Genomic DNA, 27,084 nt, shown 5'->3' on the forward strand with positions numbered 1-27,084 from the left:
TGTTAAAATGAGGTTTATCCCATCATTGTTTACTTGAAATTACTCATTTACTCGCAAAAAACCCAAAACAATAAATAAAAACAATAATGAAATGTTTCAATGAAATTGTGCCTTTGAAGTTTAAACTTATTGTGGTGACTATTGCTACTAAAGGATTGCTGGACCAAGTTTTTTCAGACATGTGTTTTCTGTATAGATTACTTTTGTAACTTGCAAGACTGTTTATTCTAACAAAAACAACAGGCCAGTCCTAATCACCTCCACCTGTCCTGGTGAGCTCACCTATATTCCCTCCTGTACCCTACACCACCCAGTGTTCAAAAAAGACAATTACAACAAATAAACAAATAACACATTCATATGTAATTGCTGCAACACAAATCATCAGACTTTGACAGTCCTCTTTGTAGCTGTTCTAGAGCAGTTGGGATTTCATGAATCTTATCCTAATTAATTTAGAAAATGTATCTAAGAGCTGCGCCGCTAAATGTCTGAACTATGAGATAAATCCTTCATGCAGAGCAACTGCTTGCCAAAAGCTCCAGTATGTTGCGCTCCTGTGGTCTAACTGTAGTTTATCTGGCAAGATGGACCTTTTTAATCATTAGATGGACATTTCAGAGGTATGATAGGAAAGTTTTCCATTGCACAGTACTTACCTCTACTATTATTAATATGGGACTGCATTTGTCAGATCAGCCTGTTTTATCTAATTAAGCCATCGTTGGTCCATGTTTGGTAGCATTAGGCGTGGTGTCTACTGTATTATTTGGTAGAAAGGGTAAAATAATGTCTAATTAATAGATTTTGGATCTGATATGGTCTTGTTTCTGATTTGTTATTGAATAATCTTGTGAAATTGTATTTAATAGTGTATGAACTCAAGTTCAGCAGTAGATTTAATGATTGATATTTACAGGAGTTCATTTAGCTAAATGTGTTTATTAGAGCAGTATTGGGAACTGAATTGACATAGAAGCTCTAAAAGCTGAGGTGAGTAGATGTGCTGGTAATTATTCAAATTAAAGATGTAAATGCACATCATGACATAATTTTAGTCATTTTCGTGGATTAACCCTAATTAAGGAGTGAGCACCTGACTTCACCTGCAGGATCAAATGAGCTCCTGTTATGATTGATAATGAACAGGCGAGGACAAGTTAAGAAAATAAAATATTCAGCAATATTGATTTTTAGGGGTCAGTTGCTTCATCATTTTGGTCCAGACTAAATATCTACTATTAATGGACTTAAACAGGACATCTTCAGTTTTTTGGATAACTATCACTGGATTGCCATGATATTTGGTTCACACAGTAATGTCCCACTTTAGTGATCTCCTGACTTTTAATCTAGCGCCATCATCTGGTTCAACACAGTTAATGTTTGCATACTAACGTGGTAAACTAAGATGGTGACCATGTTAAACTTTATGTAATATACTGTACTAGCCTTTCATTAACGCCAGCATTCTGATTTGTGTGTGGTTCAGAAGCAGGGGCTCTAATGTCTGTTTCACCTGCAGTCACCTTCCCTTGTGTTCTGGTTTCCTCAAACTGAGAGAGCATGGGATGGCAGTTTTTCTCAGTAACAAAAAATCAGTTGCCTTTTTTGGGCCTGCCTGAGTAAGAGGTACCAGTAGAATGCACTCTTGACCTTTTCCTTCTCCCAACAAGAGAAACAGAAACAAAAAAAACAAAAAAACAGCAAAGATTCACAGTTTGATTGTTGCTTTTACAAGAAAACATTTTTCAAACCCAAAACAAAGAGCTAGAATAGAATAAAAAGCTCTGTAGAGCTGCAGGATTGGGTGATAATAATTTGAGGTTTTACACTATAAGCCCTGTTACATTGAGTGTATTGTTAACAAAAAAGATATGTACGCAAGCTTTCATCGCATCTAAACAGTTGAGTTACATTTGTTGTTACTTGTTGCTATTACTATACAGAGATGCATTTGTTTTGCTTTTAATTCTGATGTTGATACAATGAAATGGCTCTTATAGTTTTATGCATTTTTGTACTGCGTTTTTCTATAATGTGGTGACTTAATGTTTCCAACCTCAATGATGAAAATGGAAAAATATTTGGTTGAGATAACACATTAAATACAACAAATAGAATAATACTGTTGTTTATGTGGTTTTAACAGCAATTGAATATGCAACTGTCTTTTAAATACAATGGCCAGACACTGGTAACTGTGGAAATGAGATTTAAAGTGTATTTTTTCAATAAAACTGAAAAATCCCATTATTACTTGAATTTACACTTGCAACTTGCAAAATAAAAACAATAAATCCAACAATAATGACACGTTAATGGTTAAATTAAGTTGTGCAATTTCAACAATTAGCTTACAACTTATTGTGTTGACAATTGCTACTCAAAGCAACTAGAGAGACTTTTGTAACTTGTTTATTCCAATGATAAAAAACAAAACAAAAACATGGTGTGCTCATTCCAGTCTCAATCACATCCACTTGTCCTGGTAAACTCACTTATATTCCGTCCTGTACACAGACACCACCCAGTGTTCAAAAAGAAGCATTACAACACATAAACAAATCATCCATACATACACCAATCAGCCACAACATTAAAACCACTGACAGGTGAAGTGAATAACATTGATCATCTCATCACAATGCGATGTTCTGCTCGGAAACCTTGGGGGCTGGCATTCATGTGAATGCCACTTGACACGCACCGCCCATCCAAACACTGTTGTGGACCAAGTACACCCCCTCATCACAACAACACTACCTGATGGCAGTGGCCCCCCAGCAAGACAATGTGCCCTGACACACCGCAAACGCTGCTCAGGAACAGCGCGAGGAATACAGTAAAGGGCCCAAGGCGTTGACTGGGCCTCCAAATTCCCCAGATCCTAATCTGATCAAGCATCTGTAAGACGTGCTGGAGCAGAGGCCCCGCCCCGAAATGTACAGGACCCAGAGGATCCACTATAAAACGCCCTGGTGCCAGACACCACAGGACACCCTCAGAGGTCAGAAGTCCATGTCTTGACAGGTCAGAGCTGTTCTGGCTGCGCAAGGGGAACCTTCACAATATTAGGCAGGTGGTCATAATGTTATGCCTTATCGGTGTGTGTAATGGCTGTAACACAAATCATCAGACAGTGCTCTTTATACATGTTAGGGTAGTAGTGATTTTATGAATCTTGTCCTAACTTATGATGAGAAATTATCTAAGTGCTGTGCTGCAAAATGTCTGAATAATGAGATAAATCCTTTATGCGGCCGTCTTCTGCGTCGCGGCGACGGCGGAGCTACGTCGTCGACCCTACGCCGTCATTGGGCATTCGAAGTTCTGCGTCGAGGGAACGCGTTCAATTCACCGCCAAGCCGGGGGGGGGGGGGGGGATTGGTTTCGGGGGGTTCTTGCTCTCTTGCACTGCAGTTGCGGTCAGAGCGGATATGCTGTGTAGCATTCTGGTCACAGTGTGGGGCTACAAGCTACATGCTACACAACACCAATACTCCTCCTGCCCTGCTGGGATCTCACAAAGCATGGAGTTCACAAGCAATAGGAGACAAGCATGCAAGCAGCAGAAGTAACTGGCGGTGTTGTTATACTGTTGACCGGAAAAGCAACTGCCGGAATGACGGTCTGAGCGGACCAATCCCAGTCCTTGCCGTTCGCGTCTCGACGCGTCGACGTGACGCGTAGTCAGGATTTTTTGGAGGCGCACGTCAGGCTACGGCGCAGGGTCTGCGTAGGGGTCTGCGTCGACGACGTAGCTACGCCGTCGCCGCGACGCAGAAGCATAAATCAAGCTGAGACTGTAGTGTAGGGAATGAGAAACACTTCAAGACACAAGGGGATGAAAGTTTGTCTGAAACATGGCCGGAAATACCTACGATCAGTTTTCATGTCTTCACCTCAATACGAAATACAGAGCAAATTCACAGTAAATCCACTATGAACGTTTCACTGTTCAGTACCGGCATTATTAATGATTATCAAGCTTGTTGATCATTGATCAGAAGTATGACGTTGGGAAAATCCCTATTGCACAGTGCTTCCCTGTACTACCATCATATATTGAAATCAACATCCATTATGCGGAAACTAGAAAAGGGACGGTGAAGTAGTGTGATCCTCTTCTCTCTTCTCATACTTGATGATACTGCAGATGAAATGGAAAAAGCTGTGATACACTTCATCATACTGGGAGTCATCTCAGGTGAGCTTTCATGCATTGATACAGCAGATAAAAGCAAATATTTATTCACTTACTCTAAAAGAGCAATCATCAATTATTGACGCTTAACACTGTCGGATTACAATCCCTTCCCTATTTTGCTTTGGGAGATAAAATGTTACTGCAAATAAGCAGTTTGATGTTTTTACCGAAGATGGAATGAGATTCTCACTGGTAGTTATATCAATGCATACCAGTGCATAGACACATTAATTCAGTGAATGCTATCCTCGCTGGCTATCATTTTAGCCAGCAACAGTGAAAATGGAGCCACATAACAGTAAACTACTGTACATAAACCAGTTGATTATTTAAAACAGAAAGAGAAGTATCTCCAATTGACTTCCTCTTTGTGGTAGAGGACAATTAGCTCTCCTGTTCTAAGTGTCCTCATATGATAGGTGGAAGAGGTCAGCTATTTCAGCTGGTCTGCAATTTGAAAATCAGCTTTAGCTGTAGTTGAAGGTTTTGTGTGATTGTGGTTGTGATCAAGGACATTGTCCCACTGACCAAATACTCAACTTATTAGAGTTGTTCTCAGACCTGTAACTGTGTGTTCCAGGTTTAACCAAAGGAGCTGGTGTGTTGCCAGACGGTCCTCTGAATGCAGCTGTGGGAGAGACAGTGATGTTCAGTACAACAGTGACTACACTAGAAAAACTCTTTACATTTGTGCAATGGAAATTTGATGACAAAATTATAATCAATACAGGTATAGATCCTAATGGTACTGCAGACTATGAAGGCAGGGTCACCCTCTTCACTTCTACTGGATCTCTGGAGCTCAGGAATCTGGTTCTGAGTGACAGTGGACAATACACAGTTCTCATTATACCACAGGGAGGATCATCAAGGACAGGAACCACCACACTGGGAGTTTATGGTGAGCAGATGTTTCACTCACATCTCTTCTAGTGCCGAATGGAGATTATGTATAGCAATAGAGACAATATAATATTCTGCCACAGTTCGAACAACTCTGGTTATTTAAAAGGACAATTTTTCAATTTTCTTTTCTTTTGTTTTGGTCTGCGCTCTTTTCTTTGGTTTGAAGTGGTGGAACACAGTCGGGAAGAGGTGGTGTAACATGACGAAGGCGTTTTCTGTGCTCTAGTCAAGTTGAAGCATCATCTTAATCAGAATCTGATGAAAATTGTGGCATTGGGGATGTTTGGTGAACAAATTTTTCACATGTTGTTGACGCATCAGTGGAAAGGCAATAATTGATAATACTAGGTGTCCAAATGTGACGCATTTGAAAATCCAAAACATCTCAGGCGAAACATAATTCAACACCAGCTAAATCGAATCTAAAAGTAAGTGTTTATCTGTCCTCTTCGGTGGAAAGCACAACGCTTTTTCATCTCTGAATATACCTAGCACCACTGATGTATCGGGTCAGACATGTGCTTTATTGACCTGTTGCTGAATGAACAAGTAAGCCCAAATAGGAAAAAAATGTGTTGTAGAGAGCTTCTCACAAAGTTTATACTGCTCCTTCTAATGAACAAGTCTTAAAATTGAGCGTGTTGTAAGGGAGTCTGTTGACTTTCTCCACTTTCTTTTTACCCCAAAGAAGAAGCCTACTAGTTACTGTTAACTGGATTTGTAAAATTTGACATGTTTGCTGTCAACATGTTAAATGTGGTGTACATTTTGAAATCAGTTGAAACAGTATGTTCAAACAGCTAATGGGAGGCAAGACGCACCTCAAACACGGAAGCAGACAGGACACACTTTAAACATGAAAACTAGACAGCTTATACAGCTAAGCTGCAACAAACTGACATGTTTTATAAGGAAGGAATAATATCAATGTATTGCATTTTATGCTGAATTTACATGAAGGGACCAATGATTGAAAATTTCACAAATTTCACAAAGTTTGTTACATTTCTCCTCATGATGCAACAATTCTTAAAATCAGGTGATTTGTAAGGGAGTCTGTGATATTGCTGTTACTAGTGACTTCACTTATTATGTGGTCCATGTCCATGAGTTTCACTCACGGACAGCAGCCTTCTTGCAAGAAGAACACAACAACAGTTATTTTTTTTAATAAGAAAAGGTATGACAGTGCACACCCCACGTTTCTTTTAACCTATTTATATTATTAATGTAAACATTACTGATTACAATGAAAAATTCACTATTTGTGATTAAAATAATGGTTGTAGTTGATGTATTTTTAGTGACCCCAACAGAAGTCCATGTAAGTCCAACCCTGAGCTTAATTAATAAGACCCAAGCTGTCTTAATTGCATTAAAAGCTGTTTTTTAAACACATTTTTAAATGTGTCATAGATGAGAAATTGGAGAGCAAAGTGAGGCAAAATTCAACATTCATGTAAGGTGTTTCTTGATATTGTAGCGGTATGTGTGAGCACTGTTGTCAAACATACCCACACAATCTCAGCCATGTAGATGGCTGAGTTAAAGGCTGTTTAAAAGTGTAACTGCTAAAATAACATTAAAAATATACTATGGGTTACTTTTGTTCTTGTTTTCATATTTTTCACACAACATCCATCATGGGTCTTGTAATCGTAACTTGTTTAGAGTCAGTTTTTCAAGAATCTATCCATTTTCTTCACCATCATAAAATGTGTGAACTGTGACTCTATGTCACATTTACCACTTATTCATGATCTTTTGCCCAACAGAGAGAATATCAGGTGTTTCCGTCACATCATCAACAAACCTGACAATTGAGGGGAACTCTGTCAACTTAACCTGTGATGCTGCTGGCTCTGGTTTTACCAGACTGTGGAAGAAGGATGACTCAGCTCTGATCCCGACTGGCAACATGGCACTTCACGAGGAGAACAGAGTTTTGTCCTTTAAAAGTCTGTCTAGAACAGACAGTGGAAAGTATTCTTGTGAAATCAGCAATCCTACCAGCAACGAGAAAGCTCACTACATCATGGTTGTTAACTGTAGGTAACTGTAGAGTTTACATTTACTGCTCAAAATGATGTGTGCCAGAACAGTGTACTCCTGAAATGTTTTGTTCAACACAAGATTTTGCATTTTTAAATCACCTATTGAACGAGCTTCACATTCTTTATCATTTGTACTGCTGTAAAAACTTAAAATCTGTTTTTCAGATGGTCCAGAAAATGTTCACATCGAAGGCCCAAGCAAGATCGCTTTTGAGCAGACCTTAACATTAACTTGCACTGCTGAGTCTGAACCATCTGCGAGTTACACCTGGACACTGAATGGGACAGAGATACACAGTTCTTCTAAACTCATGAAAGTCATCACTGGATTTTCTGACAGTGGCGATTACACCTGTCACGCCATGAACAGTATAACTGGGAGAACATCATCAACGGCTCATAAATTGACTGTAACAGGTAACAAGATACTGTTGATTGCATTACAATCAGTTGATTGCATTGTGTGTAACCCACATTATTATACTTCTAAAGAGTAGCAGGCTTCGTAAAGATTTTTCCTACTGACCTATTGCACCAGCAGATTTATTTGAGCCTTATGAGTCAACATTGACTTGAAATTCAAGACTCTGTGCAATTGCCTTTAAAGGTATCAAATGTAGGAATTCTGCATTAATACTGAATATCTAAAAATGACAAGACCTTTATTACAGTATATATTTTGTTGAACTGTGTACTTACATTGCCATGTTTCCAACAATGTTCAAACCCAGAGAAATCCACAATTTATTTTACACACCTCTACACACAAACGGTGTGTTTTTTTTGGTCGCCGTGTCAGAAAAGACAAAATTTAAGTTAAATAAAACATTCAAACTTTACCTAATTTGTTTACATTTGTACTTGAATCACGTCAGAGAGATTGTTTAATGGTGAAGCAAGTGAAGCAAGTTTAACCACAGGATTATTTGTGTTTGTTTGCGTTACACATGCAGTGTTTATCTGCCCCAAACAGTCAGATTACTTTGGGAGTTGGAGTTACTTGGGGAGTAGCTGGCACCGGACGTCAATAGACGTTGGTCTTTGGTTGGATTCAAGTCATGACGTCAGGTGACCAAAAACCAACGTCCATTTAATGTCTACTTTCAACATCTTTTGACATAGGTATATGGACGTCAAGTGACGTTAATATTTTGTTGTTGGGTCTGTTGGGTGTTACATGACTGATATCCAACGTCGGAACAATGTCTGGTGCCAACGTCATTTTGACATATGATTCTGACATTTATGCTGACCAAAAACCAACGTCCATTTAACGTCTACTTTCAACATCTTTTGACATAAGAATATGGACGTCAAGTGACGTTAATATTTTGTTGTTGGGTCTGTTGGGTGTTACATGACTGATATCCAACGTCGGAACAATGTCTGGTGCCAATGTCATTTTGACATATAATTCTGACATTTATGCTGACCAAAAACCAACGTCCATTTAACGTCTACTTTCAACATCTTTTGACATAGGAATATTGATGTCAAGTGACGTTAATATTTTGTTGTTTTTATGTTGTGGTGTTAGGCAACCAAAACCCAACGTGTGTCAGACGTCTTGTACTAACACAACTTTGACGTTGAATAATGACCTTTTTGAGGACTAAATTCTAACGTCTGGACAACATCTATCAAGAACGTTAGTTTGACATAAGATATAGTCGTCTAATGACATTGAAATTTGGTTGGTTTAAAGTTTGGGTGTTACTTAACTGATATCCAACGTCGGAACAATGTCTGGTGCCAACGTCATTCTGACATATGATTCTGACCTTTATGGTGACCAAAAACCAATGTCCATTTAACGTCTACTTTCAACATCTTTTGACATAGGAATATGGACGTCAAGTGACGTTAATATTTTGTTGTTGGGTCTGTTGGGTGTTACATGACTGATATCCAACGTCGGACCAATGTCTGGTGCCAACGTCATTTTGACATATGATTCTGACATTTATGCTGACCAAAAACCAACGTCCGTTTAACGTCTACTTTCAACATCTTTTGACATAGGAATATGGACGTCAAGTGACGTTAATATTTTGTTGTTGGGTCTGTTGGGTGTTACATGACTGATATCCAACGTCGGAACAATGTCTGGTGCCAACGTCATTTTGACGTATGATTCTGACATTTATGCTGACCAAAAACCAACGTCCATTTAACGTCTACTTTCAACATCTTTTGACATAGGAATATGGATGTCAAGTGACGTTAATATTTTGTTGTTGGGTCTGTTGGGTGTTACATGACTGATATCCAACGTCGGAACAGTGTCTGGTGCCAACGTCATTTTGACATATGATTCTGACATTTATGCTGACCAAAAACCAATGTCCATTTAACGTCTACTTTCAACATCTTTTGACATAGGAATATGGACGTCAAGTGACGTTAATATTTTGTTGTTGGGTCTGTTGGGTGTTACATGACTGATATCCAACGTCGGAACAATGTCTGGTGCCAACGTCATTTTGACATATGATTCTGACATTTATGCTGACCAAAAACCAACGTCCATTTAACGTCTACTTTCAACATCTTTTGACATAAGAATATGGACGTCAAGTGACGTTAATATTTTGTTGTTGGGTCTGTTGGGTGTTACATGACTGATATCCAACGTCGGAACAATGTCTGGTGCCAACGTCATTTTGAATATTTTGTTGTTTTTATATTGTGGTGTTAGGCAACCAAAACCCAACGTGTGTCAGACGTCTTGTACTAACACAACTTTGACGTTGAATAATGACCTTTTTGATGACTAAATTCTAACGTCTGGACAACATCTATCAAGAACGTTAGTTTGACATACGATATAGTCGTCTAATGACGTTGAAATTTGGTTGGTTTAAAGTTTGGGTGTTACATAACTGATTTTCAACGTCGGACCAATGTCTGGTGCCAACGTCATTTTGACATATGATTCTGACATTTATGGTGACCAAAAACCAACGTCCATTTAACGTCTACTTTAAACATCTTTTGGCATAGGAATATGGACGTCAAGTGACGTTAATATTTTGTTGTTTTTATATTGTGGTGTTAGGCAACCAAAACCCAACGTGGGTCAGACGTCTTGTACTAACACAACTTTGACGTTGAATAATGACCTTTTTGATGACTAAATTCTAACTTCTGGACAACATCTATCAAGAACGTTAGTTTGACATAAGATATAGTCGTCTAATGACGTCGAAATTTGGTCGGTTTAAAGTTTGGGTGTTACATAACTGATTTTCAACGTTGGACCAATGTCTGGTGCCAACGTCATTTTGACATATGATTCTGACATTTATGGTGACCCAAAACCAATGTCCTTTTAACGTCTACTTTCAACATCTTTTGACATAGGAATATTGATGTCAAGTGACGTTAATATTTTGTTGTTTTTATGTTGTGGTGTTAGGCAACCAAAACCCAACGTGTGTCAGACGTCTTGTACTAACACAACTTTGACGTTGAATAATGACCTTTTTGATGACTAAATTCTAACTTCTGGACAACATCTATCAAGAACGTTAGTTTGACATAAGATATAGTCGTCTAATGACGTCGAAATTTGGTCGGTTTAAAGTTTGGGTGTTACATAACTGATTTTCAACGTCGGACCAATGTCTGGTGCCAACGTCATTTTGACATATGATTCTGACATTTATGGTGACCCAAAACCAATGTCCTTTTAACGTCTACTTTCAACATCTTTTGACATAGGAATATTGATGTCAAGTGACGTTAATATTTTGTTGTTTTTATGTTGTGGTGTTAGGCAACCAAAACCCAACGTGTGTCAGACGTCTTGTACTAACACAACTTTGACGTTGAATAATGACCTTTTTGATGACTAAATTCTAACATCTGGACACCATCTATCAAGAACATTAGTTTGACACAAGATATAGTCGTCTAATGATGTTGAAATTTGGTTGGTTTAAAGTTTGGGTGTTACATGACTGATATCCAACGTCGGACCAATGTCTGGTGCCAACGTCATTTTGACATATGATTCTGACATTTATGCTGACCAAAAACCAACATCCATTTAACGTCTACTTTCAACATCTTTTGACATAGGAATATTGATGTGAAGTGATGTTAATATTTTGTTGTTTTTATGTTGTTGTGTTAGGCAACCAAAACCCAACGTGTGTCAGACGTCTTGTATTAACACAACTTTGACATTGAATAATGACCTTTTTGATGACTAAATTCTAACGTCTGGGCAACATCTATCAAGAACGTTAGTTTGACATAAGATATAGTCGTCTAATGACATTGAAATTTGGTTGGTTTAAAGTTTGGGTGTTACTAAACTGATATCCAACGTCGGAACAATGTCTAGTGCCAACGTCATTTTGACATATGATTCTGATCTTTATGGTGACCAAAAACCAATGTCCATTTAACGTCTACTTTCAACATCTTTTGACATAGGAATATGGACGTCAAGTGACGTTAATATTTTGTTGTTTTTATATTGTGGTGTTAGGCAACCAAAACCCAACGTGTGTCAGACGTCTTGTACTAACACAACTTTGACGTTGAATAATGACCTTTTTGATGACTAAATTCTAACGTCTGGACAACATCTATCAAGAACGTTAGTTTGACATAAGATATAGACATCTAATGACGTTGAAGTTTTGTTGGTTTTAAGTTTGGGTGGTACATAACTAATATCTAACGTCTGATGCCAATGTCATTTTGACATATGATTCTGATATTTATGGTGACCAAAACCCAACGTCTTTTCAACGGCATAATTTAAACGTTTACAGAACGTGATATTCTGACATCCTTTGACATAAAAATGTTGTCGCTTTTAAGTTGTGGTGATAAGTAAATAAAATCCAATGTCTTACAAACATCTAAAACTAACATCAGTGTGGCATAGAAAACTTCAACTTTAACGTCATAATGACAACATCGAAACAATGTAATATTCTAACATTGTTTGTTTGACGATATTTTGTTGGTTTTAAGTTAGGGTTAAGTAGCTAACTAATATATAACGTCATAATAATGTCTGATGCCAATTTTGACATAATAACATTTATGGTGACCTTTTTGTAATGTCTGTTAAACGTTTAATATTAACAAGCTTATAATTCTGACATTGAGATTTTGTTGGTTTTAAGTTGTGGTGATAAGTAGGCCTAATTAAAATCGAACCTCATCCACACGTCTATCACTCTGATATAGAATGATGACCGAAACGTTAAAAGTCATAATGTTAATCGTTAATTGTTGGATGTTGATGTTTTAGATGTATCGTGCTAACATAATATCGACGTACAATAATATAATTTTATGTTGACCAAAGAAAGTCAGTGTCAGTAGCGGATCAGCGTCAGTAGTGGATCTGACCATGCATGTCTGGGGATGTGTTTTATGAGCTAAATATTTTCAAAACCCTTGATGTGAAAATGTATCTGGGATGATACATTTTAACATCAAGCAAGAGAATCTCTTTAAAGTGTATCTCCATCTACAATTTACACTGTCGGCCTGTTTTGCTTGACACAAACTGTGAACTACATTTCCTGTTCATAACTGACCTATAACCAGTGTTACCAGAATGAGTTTAGAAAAAGAATTTTTCAGTCACATTCAAAATAAAATTATCCAACTAAAATACAGTCTGATAGCTCTGCTGTGTTTTGGTGATCACTATGTGTGGTATTGGGCCTATGCATTGCATCTTTACAAGCACCTTCAGTTCAAACTGCATATCACCATTCACAGAGCCCTGCATGAGGAGATGAGCTTGTAAAACTGTATGGACTGTCATGGAGATATTGTGGATCTCACTTCAACCCTGGTGCAGCTGTTATGGGATAGGGTTAAATGGGACTGTTTTATTTTAAAAAATTAAAAAATAATCTAGCTACCGCCAGGCCAAGCTCAGGCTCCAGCAGCAGCCAGCTACCAGCTACACCTCAAGCTTCAGCAGCAGCAGCTACTGTACCAATAGGCTAAACTCAGGCTTCAGCAGCAGCAGCTACCGCTAGGCTAAACTAGGCTTGAGCATTAGTACCACCAGGCCAAGTTGGCTCCAGCAGCAGCCAGCTCAGGCCAGGCCAAGGCTGCAGTGCTAGTACAGGAATTCGGGATGCCTCGGGCATGAACTCTTTGTGTTGATTGATGATTACAGTCACATGATTCTAAACACATCACTGTTTGATCCATTTGATTTGAATCACAAATAGTGCTGTCATGATTCAAATTTTGATTCTGATGTTCTTTGCATCAAACTGTCGCAATGCTATAGTAGGTATTTTTTGTTTTCTAGTACAGCTGTAACCATTATTGAATTACAATATTATTTTCTGTTTATGTATTTTTCATCACAGTAATTTCCATGACATTCACAAAATATTGCTCTAGGCCACCATGAACTGTGGGACATATTATCATTATTATTATTATTATTATTATTATTATTATTTATTCATCAACTTTCACCAAAAAACCCATTCAAATGTAACAGACAAAACCACAAAAACATTAAAAAAAACAAGATTGAGTCGGCAACCAAGGGAACGCCCACAAAAACGTCACTTCCGGCGTAAGCGACGTGGGGGGGGGGTCATAAAGCGCGGAGACGGCAAGACAACATCAGAGGAGACTGCCTGCCATCGGGTAATTACCACAGGTAAGTGTCTTCTAAATGTTGAGCATGTATGCGTGGGTGAATGTAATGACAGTTTGCTGTTTTTGTCAATTCATCATGCAAGTGCGGGAACAAAGTCTGGAGGTTTGTTCATTGTCGTTTGTAAACTAAAACATTCAAACTGAGCCCCTTCTCTCGGGCTCAACTGCAGCCTCCTGCCAGCAGCAGTTCTCAGGAGTGAAAAAGAAAAAATACAGCACAAGTGAGGCTCTGTAGCCGCGGACCGATACCCGGCCGCCACCAAGAACAGAAGCCTCGAAGAGTAACGTTAGGGTAGTTAGCGTCGAGTGAGCTGGTTTTAGCGGTGGCGGCTAGCATCCGCCGCTAGCATTAGCTTCCCAGCTCACAACAGCCATCTTACGTTACTCGTTACCACCGGGCTACCGTTGCTCGTGACGGACGGCGCGTCGTTAGACCTGGGCCCGGATGTTTTGGGAATAGCCCCGGATCTCTGTGCCTTTTTAAAAAAAAAGAAAAAATCAAATGTAATCGCCTAATGATGAAAATAGCCCCAGAGGTTTTTATGTGGTTGCATTATTCAGGGATGGAAATTAGCACCCGCCACCCCCCAAATACGGCTGAATTTGTGTGCTGGCTGGTGAATTGAATCAGTTTACCAGCCACTGTGGCGAGTTCAGTCCAGTCAGGTCTGATCCAATTATTCTTAATGATCGATCTTGGTGAAGGCATAACAGTGCGCTTTCCACAACCCTGGAGTTAGATCCGGTCAAATTATGTTTCTGATTGGACCAAAGTGTCAGTTCAGAAGGGCCGGAATTAAACATTACTAGAACGGCCGTAAGCGGTCATTTAGACCGCTAGATTTAAACTCTATAATCTCGCATGTAAATACCCAACCGCGTGATGATTGAATTCATTGTGTCACTGTTTTTTTTACACTGTTTAATATTTTCCTGAAATTGAAATTCATTGAAGTGAATGACAGATTAAACAGTAATGAAAATAATTGCAGCTCCTAACAACAGAATCATTTTGTTTTTGTTTCTTGAATTAGGTGATCTTGACGGTGCAGTAAGTGACAGTGAGCCGGAAGTTGAAGATGGCGAAGGTTCCAACTTAAGTGAAGGTTGGTTGTATTTGTTTTGTCCTCTTCTGTAATGAGTACTTGTGATGAGGTCAGAGGATATGAAAACATTTGCACAAATGTGACAAATAACATGTCTTTTAGAGATGCAGTGATACATAGTTTAAGTGAGGAAACAATATCGAGGGAACAATGTACAGTTTAAAACTGGGCTGTTAAACTGCCCGTGTGGGTATTGAAAGCTTCAGTAGGTAGCAAGTATTCAGTCATGTTTGCTGGAACTGTCACTTTATTCTGATAGTTGGACATTAAAAGAATAGTTCACTCTAGAACGAAATTCAGTCATTATCGACTCACCCTCATGCTGATGAGAACTCCGGTGTAGTTTCTTATTCCTCAAAGTGCAGCTGGAGACCCGCGGGGGTACCCTCCGACGGAATAATCCATATAACGAGTGTCAATTGTGGCCGAGAGGAAAAGGTCCATAAAACTACACAAAAATTTTTGTAATATTCCTCCATACTGCTTGTCCGCTGCAATCCAAGTGTCCTGAAGTAGCCACATCCAGAGTTTACTCGAAACGACCTCATTCAGTACATTTTTCTAGCCTAAACAGTCACTATGCTATATCTGCCTGGAGGCATGCTCCGCATTCACGCGAGTCTCCCTCACAGCGTTTGCACTACGGAAGCCGTGCCGGACAAGATGAACAAGACTCGCGATAGATACACACCGGTATTTACTTCCTGCTTTGAGCGCCCGAGCGACACACGAACACAAGAGGGATCTGCCTGCACTAGTGATTTTAAACTTTGACACTCACAGCAGGATGTAATATTGCGTGTAATATATTGTTCATCTTCATTGTCTTTGCTTAAAAAAAAAAAGATCTTTTTTTTTTACAGAGCTAGAGCTTCCTGCTCCTCCAAGGAAGCTGCAACGTGTTCAAGAGAGGGAGTCTTAGGCGTACTTGTCATCGTTGTCAACACCATCAAGTCAATCTATCTCTCCAATCCTAGAAGTCACTCCAGTCTCAAGGAAAAGGATCTTTCCAGAGGATTGCAATCCCCGCCCTCTTCCACACCTCAGGCTACCAGGCCAAAAAAAGGTTCTTCAGGACTTAATTCACTTACATAAATATTCTGCCCTAACAGGATAGGGACCCATACACAGTGGTATGCTACTATACTAATGTTATAGATTCACAATTAAAAGTAGTGTACCTATTTTAAACTCAGAAAAAGAAACGCTCAGTTGAATGGTTGTGAGGATTAAAATAGATGTCACCAAGTTGGCTATGCTGCTGCACAAAACTTTGTTGGCTATAACTGGTCCGGTATTGGCCCAATTGTCAAAATATTTACATCAGTACAAATCTACAAAACATACAATGGCAGACAGCGACCATTGCAGTTAACTGGTGGAAGAACTAGCTAAAAAAAATTAAAAACTGATTCATGGGAGTGTGATGGGAGAGGAATGAAAATCCACTCCCGTCTCTCCCTGTAGTTTGCGGGACTATATTTTTGTAATGTTGCAGAATTACACTGCAGGTTGTTGCTACAGGAAAGGAGCTGATGGACCAGATTCGGTGGATATATTGAAGTTTTACTTAAAGGAGCCGTATGTAAGACTGTGGCCAAAACTGTTTTTGCCCCTCGCCCCCAGACGCAAGGTTGCCAGACAGCGACATGCTAACCTCTGCTCTGCACACTCACACAGTCGGTCTTAAAGTAATAATAATAATACATTTTATTTATGGCGCCTTTCAGGGCACTCAAGGTCGCCTTACACAACATATAAACAGTCATTTAAAAAAGCAAAGGACACATATAAGTGCAATAAAAACAAAATAAAATCAGAAAACTGCAAGGTGGAAGACAACTTAAAGTGAGTATGAGAGTTTGAAGAGGTAGGGGGGGGGCAGAGCGGCTGAAGGCTCTGGACCCCATGGTGGACAGACGGGCAGAGGGCACAGTGAGGCTGATGGAGGAGGCTGATCTGAGTGCCCGGGAGGGAATGTTGATGTGGAGGAGGTCAGAGAGGTATGGGGGGGCGAGGTTGTGGATGGCCTTAAAAGTGTGAAGCAGGATTTTAAAGTCTATGCGAAATTTGACAGGAAGCCAGTGGAGTTGTTGAAGAACGGGCGTGATATGATTGATGGAAGGAGTTCTGGAGACAATACGAGCAGCTGAATTCTGGACCAGTTGGAGCTTACGGATGGACTTGTGGGGGAGACCAAAGAGGAGGGAGTTACAGTAGTCTAAGATAAGTATAAGTAAGATAATCATGTCTCTCTAAAACATGTTAGACTGCATTAGTTACTACCTGCAGTCAGAGGGATGAAGCAGCAGTAGGCTACATCTACATCTGTGATCTGCAGGTTATTGTTTCACATCACCACTTGGACACTACGCCCCGTATGTGTGTCTGTATAATCAAACGGTGTCTTTATTTTTGCCAAGCTTCTCAAGTTTTACTCTTTCAAATAATCAACCATCTACAGAACTTTTCAGTACGCTATTTTTCTACTTCTTCTCATCATTATTATTATTATTATTATTATTATTATTATTATTATTATTTAAAGTGAGCCTCTTATCGTTGAACAGAAAAATACATCATACAAGCAGCAACTTTTGCAGCCTTGTCAGTCTGCATTGAGCTACAATCCGGCAACATTCATGACTCTGTACAGTCAAACTAACCAAAAACTTCTTATTGATCATCATTATAAAGTTTCAGGGCGTTCCTGTAACCATGGTAACTCACGGTGCCAGAGAAGAGGGAGAGACGCTGAATGAAGCCGTTTACACAGATACACTGCAGACAAAGTCCAGACTATAGTTGTTATTTCACACATGTAGCACACAACAGGAGACTCCGTGTCAGATGAGTTCTCACGTGCTGACTAAACTCGGTTGATAACGTAGCAGCGCGACAAGTCCTTGCTAGCTAAGCAGCTAAACTTTAGCGCCGCTCCGTGTTGAGATCCCGCCCTGTGTGGGTCACTGCACTGTCATTGGTCAGGCGCACACACGCTGTTAACGATACCATTGGCTGTAGAGTGTGACAATCTGTCAATAATCATCAGCCAACAGTTCTCCTACGATCTACGTTGATCTCACAAGTCGCCTCTATGAAGTTTGAATGAAGGAAATCCGTCGTAGCGACGGAGAACTTTAATCCATGCCAGAGACAGGCGACCTGACCGGGCTGGACTCGTCTCATGAACCGTTACACACGTTCACCATCACTTTATTAACAATCAGCTCCATTTCACCTCATTTCCTCCCTCTTTTCCAACTTTAACTTTGTACTTCTTTCGCTTTGGCTTCACAACAGAAGGTGGCCTGTCAGACGGCAGAGAGACAAGCTGCTTATTTCTACCGTGTGATATCAAGGAAAATGAGCATAATAACCGATAATGGAACTCGATCTTAAATCGCAATCTCAATTGAAAATAAATAAATAATTTTATCTCCCAGCTGTAGCTGCAGCTCAGTGGTCCCAGTCAAATGCGAATATTCTCGCTGTTTATAGATCAGTATTTCAAATTAATATGATTAGTCTCTGGTGACATTGAGTGATTTTATGATAACTTGCTGTACATTTCTTATACAGCTCCTTTAACTGCAAAAGTAATTTACCTTGGAAATTATTTGTCTTAAGTTTAGTCTGAAAAATGGCTTAACTATTACATTTTCTTTGATTCTTGTAGCTTCCCAGAAAACTCGGCCCACTGTAGAAGACCAGAGGGGTCAATCTTCTGTCTCTCTCAAGAGGACCATCAACCACTCCAGTACAGAAAAAAAACTCCCCGTACCCAATGCCAGAAGCAAGTAAGTATATAGTATAAAACATATAGAGGAACTGCTTATTGATGTGTTAAAAGGAAAAAAAGGCAAAAGTAGTTATTTTGCAATATCAGATCTTTGAAATTAAATTGTACGTTAAAGACTGAGGAAGCCAAAAATAAATATGTTCTAAGTTTAAAAATACCACAGGAAAACATCATTAACCACAATGTCAAATTTGAAGGACTAAAAAATTATGCATCAAAGTTGTCAATAAATGAGCAGCATTCTCTGCCTCAGGACGCTGGGGGTATGTCCGCAGCAGGCAAAGAAACCACGCCCCCCAAAAACCAACATGCACTATGTTGATGTCCTTTACAAGTAGGCTAACCGCAACGTTTCACCATTATGTAATTTGTTCAAGTTCAAGGTTGGCAGGTCTGTGCTGGTCTCATTGATGAAATGTAAGAATTGTGGCAGTCGCATTAGTTTGTTTGAATTAAAAGTGAAGTTTCATGTGTGTATTGGACAGAAGAGCAGCGCTGCCTGGGGGCTCTGTAGTCTACCTACATAAATCACCACATTTACATCAATAAATGTTTTACAATGAACCGATCCATCTGCATTCAATTTTATTAAGTTAACATGGTTTTGAATACAGGATTTGTGGCAAAAGTTTGTCATGTCTGCTTATGTGAAAGCCAACGGAGACTACTGATGACCTATGTGATTGTTGAAGGGGTGTCCCAATTTGTAGGGGTTGACTTTCAACCCCTACCCCTTGTAGCTCTGTTTCAAGGGGCAAGGGTTAAAGGATAACTACCGTTTTTTACAACCTGGACCTTATTTCTAGCAAAATATATGGTCATTTACTCACCCAGATAACTTTGGTGTCATTTGGCGTTGTTCAGACGAAATTAGATCCAGTGTAGCGCCGGTATATCCATATAATGCGAGTGACGGCGTACCGAAGTGCAGCCTCTATGAGCATTATCTTCCACGAAACTAGTTCATTTCACCAATATTTTGTTACGATACGCTAGTGCTATTCCCCTCTGAGTCCGGGCTCGTCTATTGTCAACATCCGGGGTCTGTAGGTTGACCTACTACCTCTGACCTGGAAGATGTCGTCTCTGAGCTGCGCGCGCATCCAAGACAGCCCGGCTTGTTTACCTGTAGCTGCTACTGCTAGTTTGACCCCGGATGTTGATGACGGACGATCCCGGACTCAGGGGGGAATGGCGCTAGCGTATCATGACAAAATATTAGTGAAATGAACTAGTTTCGTGGCAGATAATGCGTTATATAAAGGCTGTGTGTCGGTGCCCTGTCTTTCGCATTATATGGATATATCGGCGCTACGCTGGATCTAATTTCGTCTGAACGACTTCAAATGACACCAAAGTTATCTGGGTGAGTAAATGACCATATATTTTGCTAGAAATAAGGTCCAGGTTGTAAAAAACGGTAGTTATCCTTTTAAGGGCTAGGGGTAGGGGCAGGGATGAAAATAAGAATTGGAATTCAGCCTTACTCTTACTGTTGCCTTACTTGTCCTGTACTCTGAAGTTTCAAATATTTCTTACAGAGTGTCCTGAAGACTCCAAGAAGGGAGGAGGAAACGGAGGCGAAGATTTCCGAGGCTGTTGCCTTCTGCCTTAAATATGCCCCAGACAGGGTGGGCGGAGGTGGCAGGAAAAGCCAGATGCAGCAGTGACTGTTATTCTACTTCCACCTCTGTGCACTGTCCTGTTGTTGTTGTTGTTGTTGTTTTTAAATGTTGAAACTGGTTTTCCCTAAATGTTAAATGTGTTAAAATTTTGTTTAAATGTTAAAATTTTAAACATTCTTAAATGTTTTATTAAAAAGCCTTTTTGTGAACCAGTTTGTTATTTACCCATACAGCTAAACAGTGTCTTAAATGAATACTTACCAACAAAAGTTCAAACATCAAACTCCAATATTGGTTTGACATCAAAATATAATGTATGTTGGAGTTTTGTCGAAAAAAGGGATGACGTCAAATCCCAATGTCGTTTAGACTTAAAATTCACATGTTGGGTGGATGTTATATTGTAATTGAAAAGAGTTGACGTCTAAACCCAATATTGATTTGATATCAAAATCCAGCGATGGATAGATGTTATATTTTAGTTGAAAATGAAAATCTGGTCGACGTCAAAACCCAACGTTGATTAGATATCCAAGTCCAACGTTGGATAGATGTTATATTTTAGTTGAAAATGAAAATCTGGTCGACGTCAAAACCCAACGTTGATTAGATATCCAAGTCCAACGTTGGATAGAGGTTATATTTTAGTTGAAAATGAAAATCTGGTCGACGTCAAAACCCAACGTTGATTAGATATCCAAGTCCAGCGATGGATAGATGTTATATTTTTGTTGAAAATGCAAGTCAGGTAGGCGTCTAGATCCAACATTGATTTGATATCAAAATCCAATGTTGGATAGAGGTTATATTTTAGTTGAAAATGAAAATCTGGTCGACGTCAAAACCCAACGTTGATTAGATATCCAAGTCCAACGTTGGATAGAGGTTATATTTTAGTTGAAAATGAAAATCTGGTCGACGTCAAAACCCAACGTTGATTAGATATCCAAGTCCAACGTTGGATAGATGTTATATTTTAGTTGAAAATGAAAATCTGGTCGACGTCAAAACCCAACGTTGATTAGATATCCAAGTCCAACGTTGGATAGAGGTTATATTTTAGTTGAAAATGAAAATCTGGTCGACGTCAAAACCCAACGTTGATTAGATATCCAAGTCCAACGTTGGATAGATGTTATATTTTAGTTGAAAATGAAAATCTGGTCGACGTCAAAACCCAACGTTGATTAGATATCCAAGTCCAACGTTGGATAGATGTTATATTTTAGTTGAAAATGAAAATCGGGTTAACGTCTAAAGCCAACGTTGATTTGATATCCAAGTCCAACGTTGGATAGATGTTATATTTTAGTTGAAAATGAAAATCGGGTTTACGTCTAAAGCCAACGTTGATTTGATATCCAAGTCCAACGTTGGATAGATGTTATATTTTAGTTGAAAATGAAAATCGGGTTTACGTCTAAACCCAACGATGATTTGATATCCAAGTCCAACGTTGGATAGATGTTATATTTTAGTTGAAAATGAAAATCGGGTTAACGTCTAAACCCAACGATGATTAGATATCCAAGTCCAACGTTGGATAGATGTTATATTTTAGTTGAAAATGAAAATCGGGTTTACGTCTAAACCCGACGTTGATTTAATATAAAAATGTAACATCTGCCCAACGTTGGATTTTGATATCAGATCAACGTTAAGTTTAGACGTTAACCCGATTTTCATTCTCAACTAAATACCAACGTCTATTCAACGTAAGAGGGCAACGTCTATATGACGTCTAGCTGACGTCTGGTGCCAGCTGGGAGAATACATGTAACAGGATTACGTAATTAGGATACAAAAAAAAAAAAAAAAGGTCATATTCTGGTAAAGTTCTGGTTGTTATCCTGTGTTCTGTGTCATTTCCCCACTGTACTGGATTCTAAGGTTGAAAAGGGATTTCTCATATCTTGTGCAGAACATAATGGGGTAACTAAAAAAGATACAAACAACCAAATAAAAAGTCAGAACCACTCATTAATAAGGTGTGACAATAATTAAATAGGTATTTATATCTGGCTATGAAATCACATAAGGAGGGTCTAAGGACAGAGGATGTTGTTCACTGTACAGATTTTTATTTGATAAAGGAAGAAGTTATTGTATGCTTTGTATCAATAGGTATGATTAGACAGTTCCTGTTTGGATAATGTTGTAAAAATCATGTTCTTATCCCCCTTTTTTTTTTTTAAGTCATCCCAGACGAAACATCAGGCTGTGCGGCTGGTTGCATCACTGGAATAGTAATTGCATGTTTGGTCGTCCTTGGAGGAGCTGCTGGTGGAGGGTACTACGTCTGTAAAAAAAAGTAAGTAGAGAGATGTAACCATGAAGCCATTTTGTTTTTATTAAGAATCTCAGGTTAGAAGATTCTTGACAATTAATAATGAATCTATCTCGGGTCCGGATTCTAACTTAATAGTTAGAAAATAAATTAATCTGTTGAGCACATTAATTATTTTTCTGTTGTCAGAAATACACAAGAGATTCAAGAATTGTGTTTGTTGTATTGCATCATTACTACATTAGTTCATATAAGAAAACAATCTAATATTAAAATGTTGAAATTTCATTTTTAATCGTATTTACAAATGACCCAAACACAAAATATATTACTGTTTAATTTTGATTAGCATCTGGGTGCTGACCACATTATTGCTTTATTTTTAATATTTAGAATCAACAACAAAGCTCCACAACAATCTGGTCAAAAAGGTTAGTATTTACTTGATCTGACTATCTTGCAGACTGTATATATACTGTATGTGTATATATATATATATGTATATATATACATACATTTTACATGAGAATAATCAGATGTTATCATTGTTTTGCCTAGAAGTAGAAGAACATGTGTATGAGGACACTTCTATGGTGTATGAGAACATTTAAATCAACTCTTTGTTTCCGTTTTAAGGTAAGTTTTTAACTCATTATTCTGATTTAGAGAAAAGGTATAAGGTATAAATGAAGATTAATATAATTTAAATAATGAAATTAATCTTAGTTTGAATCTATTAAAAGTACTATAGGCTCACTATTACTGTCCACTCAGTGTAGCAGACAATCAAAATAGCAGCTCTTGAATCACTTGTAATCCTTTTTTGTCCTGCAGGTGATCACACAACAAAAACACCTTCACCTGCACCAAGAAAAGAAGACACACTGATGTGTTTCGAATTTAAACTATTTCTCTGCTATATTTAGGTTTTACAGTCAAATTCAAGTGTAACAGAATTACTAATATAGCCGTGTTATTTTTAGAGACGCAGCAAAATAAGTGGCTTTAATTAATTGACAATTAGAGGGTTTATCAAGTCAAGCCAATTTTATTTATATAGCCATATATAACAGATTATACAGATCACAATGACAATTTTTCAGGTATATAGATTATAAAATACTATATGTGAAGACAAAAAAAGGAAATTAACAGCTGGCGGTGTCCCAAAGTGGCATGTGTGCCATGTAACCTTCTCTCCACCATGGTGACCTGGAAGAGGACATGCCAATGAAAGATTATGTAAATTTTTTGTTGACAAAAGCACAGCTTAAAACATAAATGATCAATGACGCATAAGGGGGCCCTAAGAGGGCGATGATCAGGATCAAGCCACTGTGTGTGGCCCTGACTGGCAGGAGAGAAAGATTCCTGGGCGGCCAATGGTCCAGCAGAGAGGAGCCTGAGTGAAAAGAGAGGACAAGGAGGAGAAAGAAGTTTGAGGGTGTAGAGTGGTTGGTTTTGTGCTATTCAACCAATCACAAGTACTGCTGTGAGGCTCAAGTTATGAGGACTGTTACTTATCAGCTAGGTTGTTTGAAGGTTTATGCGCATTGTAACAGCGTACCAAGAGTACTAGAAAGACCCGGGGTTTCACCAGAACTAAGCCGAGGAGGAGAATGAATGCCCGCTCCTCTTTCTAAGCACTGAGCTGAGCTGAGGAAGTTTAACCAAAATGTAACATAAAGGCACAATGTTTCATACATATAAATATCTATTTCGCCACAAACAAGCATCTGGTTCATCACATGGTTGTTTATGAGAGAAATTTCTTCAAACTCGAGATAAAAAGCTCTGTAGAGCTGCAGGGTTGGCTGATAATACAGTAATTTGTTTCATTTAATGTATTGTTAATATAAAATATATCCATATGAAAATATGTACACTGGCTTTTTTTGCACCAAAACAGTTGAGTTAAAAAACATTCCTGTTCTACTTTTACAACACAGTGGTGACATAATGGTGATGACATTTCAAGCATTGAACTGTCTGTTTTATATATGTTTTGTGTACTTTGTGCATTTTAACAGTGTATGCCTTATCTTATTTATATTCTCCTGATCTCTGATTGTGTCCAACCTTAACTTTGAAAATGGAGAAATATTTGGTTGGAATAAGACATTAAATTAAGCCCTGAATAATAATGTTGTCTATATCATGTGGTTCTAACAGCAGTGGAATATGTAACTGTTGTTTAAATGGTGTCAAAACACTGGCAACTGTGGATATGAGATTGTATAGTAATTCAATAAAGCTGTATATACAAGTATATCCTATTATTGTGTGTGCTTGAATTGATACATTTGATTTCCACTCATGTATTAGCAAAAGACATGGTGCACTATGACTCCAGTCACAAACACATGGATAGTAGGCATCAATATCTTGAGGTTTGCTCATTATCTTTACATGAACTCCTAATAACTCTAATAACTTTTCAACAAAGTGTTAAAGAAAAGAAAAGAAAATCTTCATTGATTCATCTTAGTTACCTACATGTTGAGTTACAACTTGTCTGCATGATGAGAGAAACACACTGCAAGACGTTGCCCTCTTGTGGTGTAAATGTGTTTGTATTAGCTTATTTATGGGTAATGATATGGCTAAAAATACCTTTGTACCGTATGTTTCACACAGTATATGACTTAAGCACAGTCAGCACAGAAAATATTGCTGATTACTCCAGGAGCCTGATCTCCTCTGTGAAGCCATTGCTATTTGGACTTATAAAATATATCACTCCTTCCCAAAACTTGCTTAAGATATTTGATTATCTTTATAAGTCTTGCTCCATGACTACATTGTTAATGATCAACAAGGTGGACTTTGTGGCTAATTAGATTGACACTGCACAGCACTTCCTTGTACAACCTTCATAAACCGAAATCAGCATTCACTATTCTTAAGTTAGTAAAGGGAAGGTGAAGTAGTGTGAGGCTCTTTTTTCTTGTCATACTTGATACTGGAGATGAAATGGAAAAGGCTGTGATACAGTTCATCATCCTGGGAGTCATCTCAGGTGAGCTCTTATTATTTGATACGGCAGATGAAAGCGAATCTTAATTCACTTATACTTTCAAAATATAATCATCAGTTATTCATGTTTCACAGCGACAGATTACACTGCCTTACAGTTTTGCTTTGGGATACGTTTTTTTTACTGAAAATAACTCTTAGTAATATCAATGCAGTGACACATTAGTTCAGTGTGAATGGAGATATATTTGATGGTAACCTGTTAAACAGTCAAAATGTCCTCCTGTCTATTTTCTATTTCAATTTAATATAATGTAACACCTAAGCTATTTCAGCTGCTTAGAAATTCGGCAACTAGCTTCTGAGGTTTTGTGTGATTGTGGTTGTGATTAAGGATATTGTCCTGGTGGCCCATTTTGAAATGTACTCCAATTATTAGAGCTCTTATCAGACCTGTGACTTTGGTTCCAGGTTTAACCAAAGGAGCTGGTGTGTTGCCAGACGGTCCTCTGAATGCAGCTGTGGGAGGGACAGTGATGTTCACCACAACACTGACTCCACCAGAAACACCCTTTACATCTATTGTTTGGACATTTGGGAGCACATCTATTATCAGCTTTAGTGGTCGAAACTCAACTGCACCAGAGTATGAAGACAGGATCACCCTCTTCATATCTACTGGATCTCTGGAGCTCAGGAATCTGACTCTTAATGACAGTGGAGAATACAGAGTTACCATTCAATCACAGGGAGGATTTCCAGTGGAAGGATCCACCAAACTGGAAGTTTATGGTGAGTAAATATTTCATATGTTGTACCTCTTTCAGTGCTGAGTGGAGAAGATTAATAATAACAGTTGAACAAGAAATTCATATTATTGGTTATCAAACTTTTTGAACTTTATCAATTCTTGATAAAAGAGGACAATACAGAGTTAACGAAACAGCTGGAAAACCACTGAAGGCATCGCCCAGACTGGCAATACTCAGTTAACAAATGTTTCATATGAAACCTCCAATACCAATGAATCATATTTGGTGTCTAAATGTGACATATTTGAAAATCCCAAACATCTCAGGTAAAACATACTTCAGAGTGTTAATACAAATCATAATATTAAAGTAGTTGTATTTTAAAGAGCAATTCTGTAATCTAATAAATATCTAGATGAAACTTTGAAGGCTATCATAAAGTTAATCACATTATCAAAGAAATCCACATTATTTGTAACAAGTGATGGAAATGTTTAATAACTTAGCATGAACAGTGATAGTGTTGTGGATATAAGGCCTACCAAATGTAAAAGTTAATGAGTAACTAAGCTAAACAGAAGCTGAATATGGGAGTCTAACTTCCCCTTCTGTTGAAAGTTTAACCCCTTTTTCATCTTGGACCACACCCATCATCTCTAATCAGGTGCTTGACCTGTTATAAAACCAAGCAGTGTTAAAGAAT

The 27,084-nt window shown here is 38.4% G+C and overlaps 1 long non-coding RNA gene across 1 annotated transcript; it reads left to right on the top strand.

The window, feature by feature from the left end:
* Nucleotides 1-13,760: 13,760 nt before the first annotated feature.
* LOC311260006 lies at nucleotides 13,761-20,575 on the top strand. The gene is made up of 5 exons (XR_014622963.1): nucleotides 13,761-13,834; nucleotides 14,868-14,939; nucleotides 15,803-16,005; nucleotides 17,017-18,739; nucleotides 20,283-20,575. It is a non-coding gene; the product is annotated as an uncharacterized lncRNA (long non-coding RNA).
* Nucleotides 20,576-27,084: the final 6,509 nt, after the last annotated feature.

This window comes from Pagrus pagrus, assembly GCF_965226575.1.
Source record: "Pagrus pagrus genome assembly, chromosome: 7".
Lineage (NCBI taxonomy): Eukaryota > Metazoa > Chordata > Actinopteri > Spariformes > Sparidae > Pagrus > Pagrus pagrus.